Genomic DNA, 14,638 nt, shown 5'->3' on the forward strand with positions numbered 1-14,638 from the left:
GAGTCTATTTTCAAAGTGAGGAATTTCTCACTTGGATGAAGGATTTCCTACACAGATTGGGATTACAAGGGAACATTCAAAAGTCTTCTTTGATTCTATCACACAAGATTGTGTTCCTGGGGTGTCTGTGAGGTACCTCTGCACAAAAGAGTGTTTTTTCCCACAGGAAAAAATAGATCTGCATTTAGATCTAATCCAAGTTTTTCAACACATTTAAGATCGTTTGAGGGATTATCTCAGGATTCTGGTCTAATGGCATCTATGATTTCTCATGATACCGCTGCCAAGACTCCACATGATAAAGATTCAATGGTATCTAATGTTTCTTTGGTCCCAGCACCAACACCCATTATCTTTTCATATTCTAGTTCTGGGATTTGTGACAAGAGAAATCACTTGGTAGAGACATCAAATACCCCTGAATCCAAGTCTCCCCTTCCCCCTCCTACTCCAAAGCAGTAAGTCACCACAGATGCCTCAGACTTTGCTTGGGGGAGCAGTGTCAAGGTGGATAAAAGTTCAAGGTATCTGGGAAAACAAAGACAGACACAAGCACTTAAACATAAAAGAGATGTTTGCCCTTATCAAGGCCCTCATCTCTCTGAATCACTTTTAGCCCCCAGGACCACTTCAAGTTGTTCCAGAGTGATGTGGTACATAAGCAAGCATGATGAAAACCAGATCTTACCCCTATGTAGACTAGCCCTGCTAGTATGGGATATAGTACAAGCAACCTATATTCCATTAGAACAAAACTGTGTGAGCAGGACAATGGCAGACTCTAATGAATGGAAACCAGATGGGGGGATCTTCCAAGATTTGATCCATCTGTGTAGAGTTCCTCAAGTAGATCCTTTTGCCGCCTCTATAAACAATCAGCTGGCAAGATTTTGCTCTAGGACTTCATGCAAGAAGGCTTGGAAGACAGACATCTTTTCTTTTCCTTGGGCAGGAATGCACCTGTATGCCTTTCCACACTTTCCACTCCTATCCAGAATACTTCTGAAGATTCTGAAGGAATCCCCCAACATCATTATGATTGAGTTCCTTCTGGCCTAGTCAACAGTGGTTCTTCCTTCTTTTGGAATTGGCCAGGGGCAATTACCAAAAACTTCCTCACAGATTGGATCTACTCACATAAGAACAGGGGTGTTTGATACATCCCAACCCCAAACAACTTCAACTTACTGCATTTGTGATAGGCTCTTAATACCTTTCAGGTACCTGCCTACTGAGGACAAGCAGCAGGTATTAACACAGGCCAGAAAACCTGCTATTAGAAAATCATATACAAGCAAATGGAAAATGTTTTCAAGTTGGTGCCAACAACATACCCAGCATCCATTCAGGGCTAGTGCTTCTCTGGCTTTGCAATATTTGTGTGAATTACTTTCCTATGGCCTGTGTTACTCCTCTGTCAAGGTTAATTTTTCAGCCATTTCAGCATGTCTGCCCATGGATCCCCCTCTTTGAATGCATTCTCATGTCAAAATGTTTTTGAAGGGGGCATCACGTAAGAGACCTTTACGAAAGCCGGTGGCGCATCCTTGAGGTGTTAAGTTTGTGTAGAAGCTGACTCTTGCTCTATTTGAACCAGCTCATCTTGCTGACTTGAGGTTCTTAACCTGGAAAGCAGTTCACTAATTGTTCTGACCTCTGCAAGAAGGGTATCTGAGTTGCAAGCTTTTATGGTAGGGTCAACCTTATTTCATTTTTCTACAGAAACAGGGTTTCTTTGAGAACTAATCTTATTTTATACCTAATGTGATATCTGAGTTTACTTTAAACAAATCTGTCTATCTCCTTACATTCTTCCCTGTATCTAAAAATGGGAGAAAGGATACTTTCTTGACAGAACAAAATCTTTCAGAGCTTCTGATCAGTTAATCATTTCTTGTGAAAGTAAGAAAAAATGATAGCCTATGTCAAAGCTGACTATTTCCAAGGGGTTGTCACCTTTTGTTATTCCTACTACAACAAAATTATTCCAGGCAGAGGAAAGGCACACTCTACACTCTACTGAGGCCTTGGCTTCATGTATGACTGTTTGGAAAGGGTTAGATTGTAGAAGTATTCAAGAAGTTGCTACTTGGTCCTATGTACATACTTCTACAAAGCACTACAAGCTAGATTCCTTCAGGTCTAGGTCAACTTTTGCTTGAACTATTCTCCAGGGACTCCTAGATCCTTTCCCTTCTACAGAAATTCTAAGTTGTGGTAAACTACCCATGTAGCTTAGGCTACTGCAGCAGTGACCAATAAAACGAAGATAGAACAGTTATGTATGTAAACTTAGCTTAACAGTAGATGTTCAAATGATCACTGCTATAGTGGTGGCCCCCTCCCTCCATCCCCCTTGTTTTATTGGATATACTCACATAAGAACAGGGGTGTTTGATACATGCTGACCCCAAACAACTTCAACTTACTGCCTGTGTGATAGGCTCTTAATACCTTTCAGGTACCTGCCTACTGAGGACATGCAGCAGGTATTAACAGAGGCAAGAAAGCCTGCTACTAGTTTTTATGTTATGATACAGACATTTACTTTTTGTGTTTTGTTTTGTTTTTCTAATGATGTCATCTCAGGGCTTAGCCTCCCTCTCTCAGTTGACATAAAAGCCCCAAAGGACTTGACACTTAAACCTGTCTTTTAGCCAGCTCAGCTTGAGCTATTTAACTGTTTGGGTATGTAGAAGGTGTCCTGAAGCTTTGGAAGCTGGCTGACTGTTACTAGCATGTACCCTAGACTACTGCAGCAGTGGTCATATGAACATCTGTGTTATGGTAAGTTTATGTACACAACTGTACCTCAGGGATTATTAATTGCTCCATTGCTCATTTCACAATTTAGCCAATCATTCACACCCAGAAGTTACGTTTATAGCAGAGTAAATACATACTCAAACTTCTGAGCCTTTTCTTCAGGTTAAATATGCAGTAAACATATAATCACAAATTTCTTGTGAACACTGAAAAGATTGGCTACCTGGGTTGTTGTCAGAAAGATGGAATAAACTTCCAGGCAGACAGTTAACAACTATCCAGTGGAAGCTGTGGGGAAGCTAGCTATATCCGATGGAAAGGCTAAAGAGGGGGACCACTCACAAGGAAGCAGTGGAAGCTGGTAATGCCAATAGATAAAAGAAGTCTGTGAAATAATAAGAGTGGATACAAGAGGGAAGTGGACCAATCAGGCAACAAACTGATGAAATATGAAGAAAGACATAAGTTAATCACAGCATGCAAAATCAGTCTGGCCAACAAATGTGCATAACAAAATCAAATAAGGGACCCAAAGGACAACTGACTCCTGCTACCAAGAGTGCCACCAACTCTAAGCCAATTATCACTATTGATAACACATAAATTATTAAGCAAGCACAAATCAGCCAGGTATTGCCAGATAGGAAAATGACAATAATAATTAAAAAGAAGTTATAAATATAAAGGGGCATCATATGCAACCTGACAGTCAAAGCAGTAATGGTCAGACTGTGGTATAGTGGCTAACTGAAGAACTGATTTGGTAAATAGTTCCAAAGTGGTTCTAAATAACCAGATGAAATGGATTCTTAGAGGAGACAGAATACTTTTTTTCTGGTGGATTGTTGTGTCTAGTAATGAGGATGAGCATGTCCCAGATCCTAAAAGTTGACAAACATTACAAAATGCTTCATAGAAACAGAGGCTATTGTGACTGAATCAAACTAAACAACATAATCAAAACTAATAAAAATATCTATATGGGAGCTAGATAAGTCAGCTAACTATTATCAGGTAGGTGGAATAAACCACTAGGCAACCAATCAGCAAATAGCCAATGAGCACAATGAGGGGGAAGCTGACTTTGTCCGATAAGAAGACCAAGGAGGGGGCTCAAAGGCAAGACAGTAATGGTAGTTGTACAGCCAATAGAGAATGAGAGTCAGTAAGTCGATAGCAATGGATATGAGGCAGAAGTGATCTAATCAGGCAGTGAACCAATGTGATGAATGGAAGGACCTGGGTTAACTAATGATATCATGGTAAGCCAATACAGCCACCAGTAGTGCATCCCAGTAGTGGAAGCAGTGAGCCAAAAAGACCATGAACACCTGGAGTGTTAAGATGATACTATGCCCTCTTCTTAGAGCTACCAAGATCACTAGATAACCATCATTATTTTAACACCCAAGCCATTAATCAAATATAAGCCAATCAAATATTGACAGATAGAAAGGCTGAGAGTCAGAAAGGTGACAGCCCAGAATGTGGTGTAGTAGCTAACTGAAGGAGTCAACTAGTGAATGTGCAGTGTGGGTCTAACCTTGATCTAGCAGGTCAGTTAGATGTCCTGTCAGCTGTAGTATCTACAGCAGCTCAAGCTACAGTTTCAGCATACTTGTGACTGATGTTTTCATTGATGTGAGGTCATGTGCAGGTACTATGCCTAATCTGCTGCGTTAGTTCACACTTCTCCTGGAAAGAATTGTAGTCTCTACCTAGCAGATTTTGGCACTTCTCTTGTAGTAACTGAAAAGAGAACTCCTGTAAGGGCTTATTATATTTAAACAATGTACTACTGTTCAGCTGCTAAGCTAAGTTTTAATTTTACATCCCAGCTAAATGTTTTAATTAAGAATAAAAGTAGAAACCATTTACAACTTAACTACCCTGTAACTGGAGCAAAAATAAATAAATAAATAAATAAAATATAAATGTGAAAGAAGTCATTGAAATTTCCTGATATCATAAGGATAAGCAGAATTTTAAAGAGCATCCAGTAACACCTATAAAAGAAATTTATAAAAATATTGAGTCCATGCTATATTAGGCCCATAAACAAACAAAAAACACTGTCTAGATACAACATATTCCCACTCTAACAGTAGTGTTAGGTTACTTTAAAAATCCCAAAAGATAAGTTAAACGGTTATATGTACAGTTCAAATCATCCATTGGTTCATAGCTTTCTCCTTGAGTTTGAAATTTTCTAGGTCCAGCTCTAGAACATGTATGGCCTTCATCAAATCCAATAAATCCGCCTCCATGGGCAAGGTCTTCTGTTTCCATTTACATGTTATGCATTTCTTTGAAGCAGACATTAAAAGATCTGTCAGATCTCTACTGGGCCTGTTTCTTCAAAACCAAACAAGAGTGGTTCCTTTCTAAAAAAGAATAACTCCCTGAAAAGGAATGGCTATACTGAGTCACAAAGTGCCCCCAGCCTTTCCTTCTCTTCCTCCTTCCCCTAGGCTCTTTCTCATCCCTGCACCCGGGATGAAGGTAGTCTCAGACAAATGGGTTCTGAGAATAACTTGGACAGGATACATTTGGTAGTGGATAGAAAATCCTCCCTCTCTCACCTAGACTACTGTTTTATGGTGACTCTAGATATCATCATATTCATATTGTTCCCAGTTTCAGGAATTTGTTTGAGAGTTTGCTGTATCTGGCTTACATTATTAGTTTTGAGCATTACCCTTTGGGCTATCTACTGCACCTCAAGTCTTTACAAAGTGTCTGGCCCCAGTGGTTATCTGTTGCAGAACCCTAGCAATCCATATTTTTCCATATTTAAATGACTTACTGATTTGTGCAGATTCTGTATTCAGGGGGCTTGGAGTCCTTAGACAAGGTCACATCTCTCCTTTTCTACCTGGGCTTCAGACTGAACCTTGAAAAGTCCTTTCTCACACCCATCCAGTGAATTGTTTTCCTTGGGTGTTTGATAGACACAGTAAAAAGGATGACTTTCATGACAGATGACAAAGTTCTGAGTTATCAGGGTATTTTCTTGGATTTCTCTCATCTAGACATGGCCTCAGCAAGAGAGCTCCTCAAAATTCTAGGCCTCGTGACATTAGTGGTCCTCATGATACAAGTAGCCGGGTCTACTTCATTTGATCGAAAGACCATTTGACCTAAACCCATTTGATCGAAATTTCATTTGATTGAAAACCAATATTCAAGGCATAAAACTGGGATTTGTCACCCTCTCCAATGTTGTATGACCCTGAAGTTGGTATATATGGTTAGGGGGATGTGGGGGGTGCAGACCCCCACATTGGGGGATGGGGGGTGAAGCACCCCGCCTAGTTTCCTTTAAAAGAAGAAAATAAAACAAAAAGTACAGATCCTAAACAAAAATAGGTGGGGGGATTCACCCCCATAGCCCCCAATGTGGGGGGCTGCGCCTTCACACCCCCCAACTATATATACCAACTCCAGGGTTGCATGACATTGGGGAGGGGGACAAAATTATTTTCAAGACAATTCTTTCTTTCTTTCTTTCTTTCTTTCTTTCTTTTTTTCATCTTTGTTTACTGGGAAGGTCTGACTAGGATAAAATGCTTTTTTCAGTAGAGGCCCGGGGAGGAAAAAAAGCTCCACATTGACATATACATAAAAGAAAGTTACATAATATCAGAAGGATGCAGCCATGCTTGGAGAAAAGATGCTTTATCACTCTCATGGTCTGCATATCCACCTATTCTAATGATTCCCAATGTACTAATAAAGATTTAGAAAGAATTAATGAAGATTATAGTGGTGACATCCTTTTGGTCCAGTCAAAGTTGTTTTTCCCCTATTAATGGAACTGGCCAAGGGTAATTACCACAAGCTTCCTCACAGATTAGATTTGCTCATACATCATCAGGGTCAAATGGTATACCTCATCTTGAAGCAATTCCAAATCCCAGCCTGGATGTTTCTATTTTGATACCTTTTAGGCACTTGTTCCTTGTGGATGTGCAGCAGGTATTTAAGAAGGTAAGAAAACTGCAGCTAGGAAATCTTACATTTACAAGTGGAAGAGGGTTTCTAATTGGCACCTAGCCAACAATGAGACTTTCAAAACAGGATTTTGACCCTTCTGATTTTGAAACATTTGTGTGTGTGCCATTTAGAGAGAAGGTTTGTCATATGCTTCTATCAAAGTGCATCTTGCAGCCATGTCATATTATCTCCCCCTGGATCCCCCTCTTTAATCTCTTTTTGTCATCAATAGTTGATTAAAGGAGTGTTGCATGTGAGCCCCCTCAAAAGCAAATTCTTCCTCCCTTAGATCTCAACTATGTACTTGAAAAATTGACCTTACCTCCTTTAGTACCTGCCTCTGTGGCTGATTTATGATTCTTTACTTGGAAGACTGTTTTTCTCATTGCTCTGACATTTGCAAGGTGAGTCTATGTGCTGCATGCTCTCAGTGTGGGCCAAACCTATTGGATTTTTTACAAGGTCCAGGTTGTGTTATGCACTAATCCATCATTCATCCCTAAAGTTGTTTCTGAAATTACCTTGAATCAAGCCATCAATCACCCAGTGTTCTGTTCTGATCCAAAAAACAAGAGAGAAAAGATTCTGCATATCTTCAATGCACACAAGCAGCTAAAGTACTGCCATTACAAGACAAAACCTTTTAGAAATGCTGAACAGCTGTTAGTCTTCTATGGGGGCACTAAGAAAGGTTAACCTGTTTCTAAGCAATCTATTGCATGATGGTTGTCCTGTGCTATTGTCTTCTGGTACTCCCACAAAGATCTTCTAGGCAAGGTTAGGGCTCACTTGACTAGGGCCTTATCCTCTTTGATGGCATATTGGAAAGGGGGTGGACTCTGAAAGCATTCTAGAGGCAGAAACCTGGTACTCTGTTCATAACTTCACAAAGCATTACAAACTGGATTCCTTTCCAGTGCAGGCTTTGCTGGGACCATTATCTAGCAGTAGGAATGATGAGCTAAGTACAGCTGTGCAGGGCCGGCCTTAGCTGAAATGGCCCCACCCACACCATTCTAGTCTGTCTCCCTTCACCATGTTTTATTTCTTACTTCTCTGGTCAACTATGGCTTTGTCTCTTTTCCTACCAAGATGTAGCAACCCAGAAAAGGAGTTCTACATGGCATCATTCGATACTAGCTATAGCTGTCAAGCAATAACCTAGACATTCCAACAGGTCTAGGTGCAATCTCAAACCTCAATCACGTGCATTTTAAAGCAACAATAAAGGCACTGTACAACAACTATATCTCCCCTCCACTCCAACTTCCTTGATCTTGCCCATTCAACAACCCTATGGAGATCCAAGTAGTAGTTAATCCCTAGAATCTGCTACTTGTGCTTGTTCAGAATGACCCTACCTAATGTGATTTTATGCACTGCACTAAAGTCATCATATTTTGTTCCTGATGTGCCATTCCTGCTCATTTACCATCACACACACACACACACACACACACACACACACACACACACACACACACACACACACACACCACTCCATCTTCCACTGATGTACCTTTCTTTGTGTTATCAGTAAAGACACTGATCCAGTTACTTACTCCTTCAAATATATCTGACAGAAATAACCCAGTGGTATCCCCTATTAACTAGTACAACTCTATATCCTGTCATAGCCTTCAGTGTGGCTAGGAGTCATACTATAAACCAGTATACAAAGTATATACCAGTAGCCATACTGCTCTTACATAAGTTTTCTAACACAATTAACCAACTCAGAAAAAGAAGGGAGGAAGTTGGCCCCATCCTTCTTCCTAATGTGTGCCTAAAGGTATCAACCACCACCACCCCAAAAGCTCTCAATGAACTCTGATCCTAAACCCCTTACTAACCCAGCTCTCTCATGAGGTATCACACTACTATATATCTGACTGACAACAAATGTAGTGGCAAAAAAAACACTCTCTAGCCTACTACCCCTCTCATTTGGTGTCCCTAAAAGTTCAGTCTTGGACCTATATTACTCATTACCATCTTTATCACCAAACAACATACTGCCACTCACCTAGCCACTATCATTCAAAGATGCAGATGAATCCTTATCCTTCCACCTCCCAGGTAGGCTGTACCTTTGCCTGCTTAAAATACAAAAATATCTCCTAGATTTTCCTAGCATTTATGCTATACTATAAGACACTGACAACGTCATTGTTAATGATTATTTAAATGTTTGTATTTTGATCCTGCTTAGCTTCTAGGTTGTATATTATGTTATATTTGTGAGACAATTAAGACATACACTGCTGTATACTGCTACTTACTCATGTGGTATTAATTAATAAATATTTTTATTATTGTCAATTTGTAGTGGAGCTTTTCTCCTCAGGCCTCCACTGAAAATGATCTACTATCACTAGTCACCTTTCCCAGTAGCAAAATATAAATATCAAATAAACAAACAAATAAAATAAATAATAAACTGTGTGGTTAACCTGTATCCCACTAACATTAAGTTACCAAGCCTACCCTTCCTGCCTACCCTTCCAGCTTTAGGCTCCCCAGCTTTATCTCTTTGCCACCCACTTATCTTTGCAGCAGCCCATCAGTTTAATAAGAAGTGTTGGGAATCTACCCAAAATGCCAGATTAATTAGCACTCTAGAAGCAGCAGCCCTCTGATTGTTGTTTTTTTTTTAACTAGGGATCTTAAGTTCTCTGAACATCCTCTGTATGGATTATCCAGTCCCTCCTCCCATTCCATTGTCTTCCTCAAACATAGTAATCTCCCTAAAACTTAAAGTATTATATACCAGTAGTACACTTTTTCCCAGTCTTTGACCTCTCTCCCATTCCAACAAAAACAAAACAATCTGTCCCTCTTTCACCTCACTCCCTATGTATCTAAAAAAGTCTTTTGCTTCATGATGATCCCTTGTGATGGCTCCATTTTTCAATGCACCTTCTCTGCCAACTTATTGCCATTTTGTAGCCGCCTGCACTCCATGTCCACTTCTTCACACACCTCTTGTTGTAAGCCCTATTTGCGGATTCTGGGCCTTGTAGTTGTACACAAATACAAGCCCTTTTTCTTTTGTCCCCACCCCTCTCTTCACTCTATGTGCATGTCATTGTGTGCCTGCCTGTAATCTCTATCCTGTTTCCTGTTTGTCCAATCACTTATCCCTACTCCCTCTGAGGCAGTAGAAATGATGAGCTAAGTACAGCTGTGTAAGTCCTACTTAACTGTAATAGTAGATGTTCAAAATCCACACTACCTCAGTGGCAGCACCCCTCCCCCCCCATTCCCTAGCCTGTGCATAGCTGAGGTAGGTTTCAACCTCTCTGATTCAGTTGTTGGATTTGGCTTTTATATGGTTTTGTGATTGACTGTGAATTTACTCTTGCTAGATGATTCTGACTTTTGGAAGTGAAAAAGCCTTAACACTCACTTCCTGTGACAGCTAAAGGCTTCCCTTTCAGGGTATGCTCAGCCAATCAGCTGTCACAGGAAGAGAGAGGGAGGAAAGTCTGAGCTTTTGAGAACTGGTCAGTACTGGGTTAACTTGACATATAACCCAAAATGCTACTGAGGCAGCGAGGAATTCAAACATTTGCCATTACAGTTAAGTAGGACTTACACAACTGCACTTTGTAAAAAGCTGAATAAACCATTGGGAATGTATGAGTCAACTTTGATGGGGTGTAAAAATACTTGAACTGACTCTACCAGCTGAAGAAACAAACCATTTTCAAAATGTGTAACATATTTGGGGGCCTGGAGAAGCCAAACCCATTTTTTTACTGAATGGCTCCTTGAATTCTTAATGTAATATCAAGCTATAATTTTTCAGTCTCCTCTGACCTTTCAGCAATCAATATTTTATGCATCCTGTTTATAATCCACTTCTTGGAGAATGTCTCCTCTCTGTCCTTCGCCAGACATCTTACCCACAACAAGGGACTGTCTAGTTTCTTAACTGTATACAGCTTGATATTTTTAAAGGAGTTCCCTAACTTCTCAAAAGGTGCTCTGAAATTATCCATGAGTCCTTATGCCCACATAAAATTATTCCAGTCTACCACCTTAACATTTTCCAGGTAATGTGCCAAGAAAATCAAGCAGTACTCCAGTTACTACCTAAAGTCATATGTATGCACAACCCATTGTTTAGAAAGACCAGTCAGCAGGAGATCATGCAGTTTATGGTACCTGCCTCAGAGAAGGCTCATTGTGTGATCTTGTGGAGCACTGTAATCATTTTACTTCAATGTTTGCTCCTGCTGCCTAGCAAGTATCACACCCTCTCCTAGTCTTTCAGTCCATTTGTTCATTTCACCAGGGGAGAGTCTATCAAGAGTGAGTGTCACTGAGGCAGCCATTAGGGATGATATGAAGCTTTACTGTTTTTTTCCATGGCCCTGACCAAATGCTCACCTGGTGAGACACTGGGAAGGGATGGGCAATGGGCTGCCCCTCACTTCAGCAAGAAGGCATTTCCTCTAAACAACTCTGTCCCTTCCCTATAGCAAGGGGTCTCTGTGGTCTCTACCATGGCAATTGCATTACCCTGTGTGCCTCAGAGTACATCCAAGCACTAGCTCCCCATTAGGAGAGGCAAGCAGGCCACACGCATTCACCCCCCCCCCCATGCTTGGCTCCTCTACCACTAAGATATCTAATCAAACCCTCATCACATGGATCACAGTCAGGGTTCCATCCATTTGCATCATGGACACAGAACAGAGGAGCTCTGTAACAATTACAGAATTTGTTCTAAACTGACTCTTTTTTTCAAACATAAACTCTCAAAAAACCCATTAGGTCTCCCAAGAGTGAGAGAACAACTTTCTCCCAGCTTTCTACAGTTAGTCATTAACAGCCCATGAAATAGTTTGAGCACAGAAGCATTTGTGTAAAGCTACATATCCAGTAGTCATAGTCTTTTCTGGCAGAGTCAATAAAGTCCATTGGACTTTAGGATTCTCCCCCACCAAAACAAACTCAAAAACCTGCTTTATAAGCCTGGAGATCAAATAAAAGGAGGGATACTAGGAAAACCTGGAACACATAAAGGACCAAAGGTAAAATAAACTAGGAGACCACTTGCTCCCTTTGTAAAAAGTCCAAACATAAAGCTCACAATTTTTTTTTCACAACAGTTCTTGGGCTTCAGATAAACCAATTCAACAGAACAGGATAAATTCCTGTTGAGTTTTATCCCCACATAAATGGTGTGGTTAGAATTTTCTAAAAAAGGGGGTATTCATCACCTACCTCCAAAACTGAAGCGCAATTTATCTTAACTGGTTTAGTCATTTGTATATTTTTAAAGCCCAGCATTCACACAGCAGTGAAATACACTAGGCAGTCATCCTCATAAAGTGAAATTTCAAAAATCTGATTTTATATGTAGTATCCTGAAAAAAGAGGCCAAATGTTTGCTGCTATAGATTTCAAGTATAAAATAAACAATAGCGGTGGGAAACATTTGTCTAATTCCATTTTACATAGTATTAATTGAGGATAATCTAGCCTCTACCTTAAACTTGGCTGAACAGCCTCTATACAGGACCTGAAGCATATCTGGAAATTTCTGGGAGACCCCCACCTTTTCCAACGCAGTAAATAAGTAGAACCAATCTACTCATTCTGCTAGCATCTTGTATTAAAGAGACTGTTTTAGAGTATCAAAGAAGGTCCTGCAATGGAAAAATTGAGCCTGATCCATATGAACTAAACCAGGGAGAGACTTCACCAGTGTCTTTGCCACAGTTGCCATATATAATTAGTAATCATAATTTAGGACAGATATTGTTCTGTAAGACCCCACTTGTGAAGTGTCTTTCTATTGCTTTAAAATGACTGAAATAATAGCCTGCTTACAAGAGGGATAGTATACCAGTACAGAGAGAATAATTTTCAAGGCATGCAAAGTTAACGATAAAAAATGTCTTTAACTCACTAGTAACCTTCTAAAGGAATATCAACAAGCCCCACTGTGTCTTACCTTTAATGTGAACTCAACTTCTTCCACAAATGTCTTGCATGCCAAAAAGTAGCCCGATCTTGCTCTGAATCTTGGTAATGATATCCAAGATACATGTTTGGCTATGTCATCCTGATGAAGTCCATTGAAAAATTGAGCCCGACACTTGCAGCAGCTGGAGAGGCCACAAAAGTTCCTCACCAAATGGATAAAGGGTCTCAAACATCTGTCCTATGCTGCCCGACTGAAAGAACTCCAGCTCTATTCAGTCGCTTACCGCTTGCTCAGAGGTGACCTTTGCCAACAACATACAAGGCCATGTCAAACCTGATGATGATGAATCACCTCCTCAAAAATCTAGATCCGTCAGAGCCACAAAGGCGGAGAGACTTAAACCTCGGCAACGCTATAAATAGGGGGGCTGGCTGAGGATAGATTCATCACCCAAAGACTCCTATGCTGTGGAATAAAATCCCGTATATGTGAGGCAGAGCACCTCGCTGGCCTTGTTCAAGAGAAATCTTGACCAATGGATGGGAGATATATACCCAGGGATTACCTCAGTGTCACTGCTCAACAGAGGCACAGCAAAATAATGGGTATAGTTCCCCATACTTTGTAAATGCCCTCGGGCAGATAGCCTAGTATGAACCTATGAACCTATGAACCTATGAAAATATCTTTACAGTACAGCCTTGAATAAAATTTATCAAAAGATTTTAACTTTCCAAAGGATATGACATTAAGGACACACTAATAGGGTATCTTACTTTGCAAACTATTGTCTCTTTGCCTGAGTCTTACTGCCAGATATGTTTGGTTAGATATGTTATCTTAAACAGTACAGGTTCAGTGCCTCCAAACCAGTTCACTAAGCTCTGCAGGCTCAGTGTCCTCCTATCTGTTCTGAAAGTTCTACAGATTTAGTGCCCTCCTAACTTGTTCTCAAAGCTCTACAGATTCAGTGCCATGCCATCTTAGTCTGTTCTCAAAGTCTGTAGGTTCAGTAACCTCCTAGTCTGCTCCACCTTACAGAGGAGGGATAAATGAGGAGGGATAAATCATCAATTTCTACATAATCTCTTGGTCCTACTGTAAAGATTCTGGAGCCTGCTAATCACCCCTCCTGAGCTCATATATCCCTTAGCTTATGTCGCATTCTTCTTAGAGCCATACCAGTGTACTATTTTAAAAATGTTGCAGGAACTTATTAAAAACGGTCATATTACTCAGGGTAGTGTGCAGAGCTCAAATGGTTTACTCCTCGACCTAAATCAAAAATGTCCTGCAAACAAGAGAACAAAATCTTCACCTTACAAAAAATAAGCTTTTGATGTCTAAGAACTGGCTTAGTGAGAGTATAAAACTGTACCAAGAAAGGAATATGGTCAGACAATCAACTGAGAGAGTACCTTGAATGTTCACCAAAAAAATGTACTCTTTAGTGATTAATAGTTTATGCTTTCTAGAGTAGGTAAGGAAGAGATGTGAGGAACAGGTAAATGTGCTGACAACATCTTAGGGACATCTATCATGTTGATCATGGAAATGTACCCATTAATTAACCTGATTAACTGATAGTTCAAGGACTAGAATATACCTGATTTGACACCTGCACAATTATTTGGTGGACATTCTGGCTATTCTTCAGTCCACTCCTCACACCCCTATTCCCCCTGAAAAATAATCCAGGCTCCTAACATCCTTGTTAAAAAAGTCACATTCGGCAAATGGGGACTGCATAAGTTATTAATAGTACATTTTTTGGTAATAATGTATTCCCTGTGTTATCACTCCTCTGAGCAATTTTACTGCACACTTAAGATGCACAATCTCCACTCTCCTGTCTCTCTTTCAGATACCTGTGAAATAAATATTTATTTTTCTTCTTCCTATCTTCCCTATCAGTTACCTTTGCTTCCAAGAGCT

The sequence above is a fragment of the Protopterus annectens genome, chromosome 7.part0, assembly GCF_019279795.1.
Source record: "Protopterus annectens isolate FY-2018-M chromosome 7.part0, PAN1.0, whole genome shotgun sequence".
Lineage (NCBI taxonomy): Eukaryota > Metazoa > Chordata > Ceratodontiformes > Protopteridae > Protopterus > Protopterus annectens.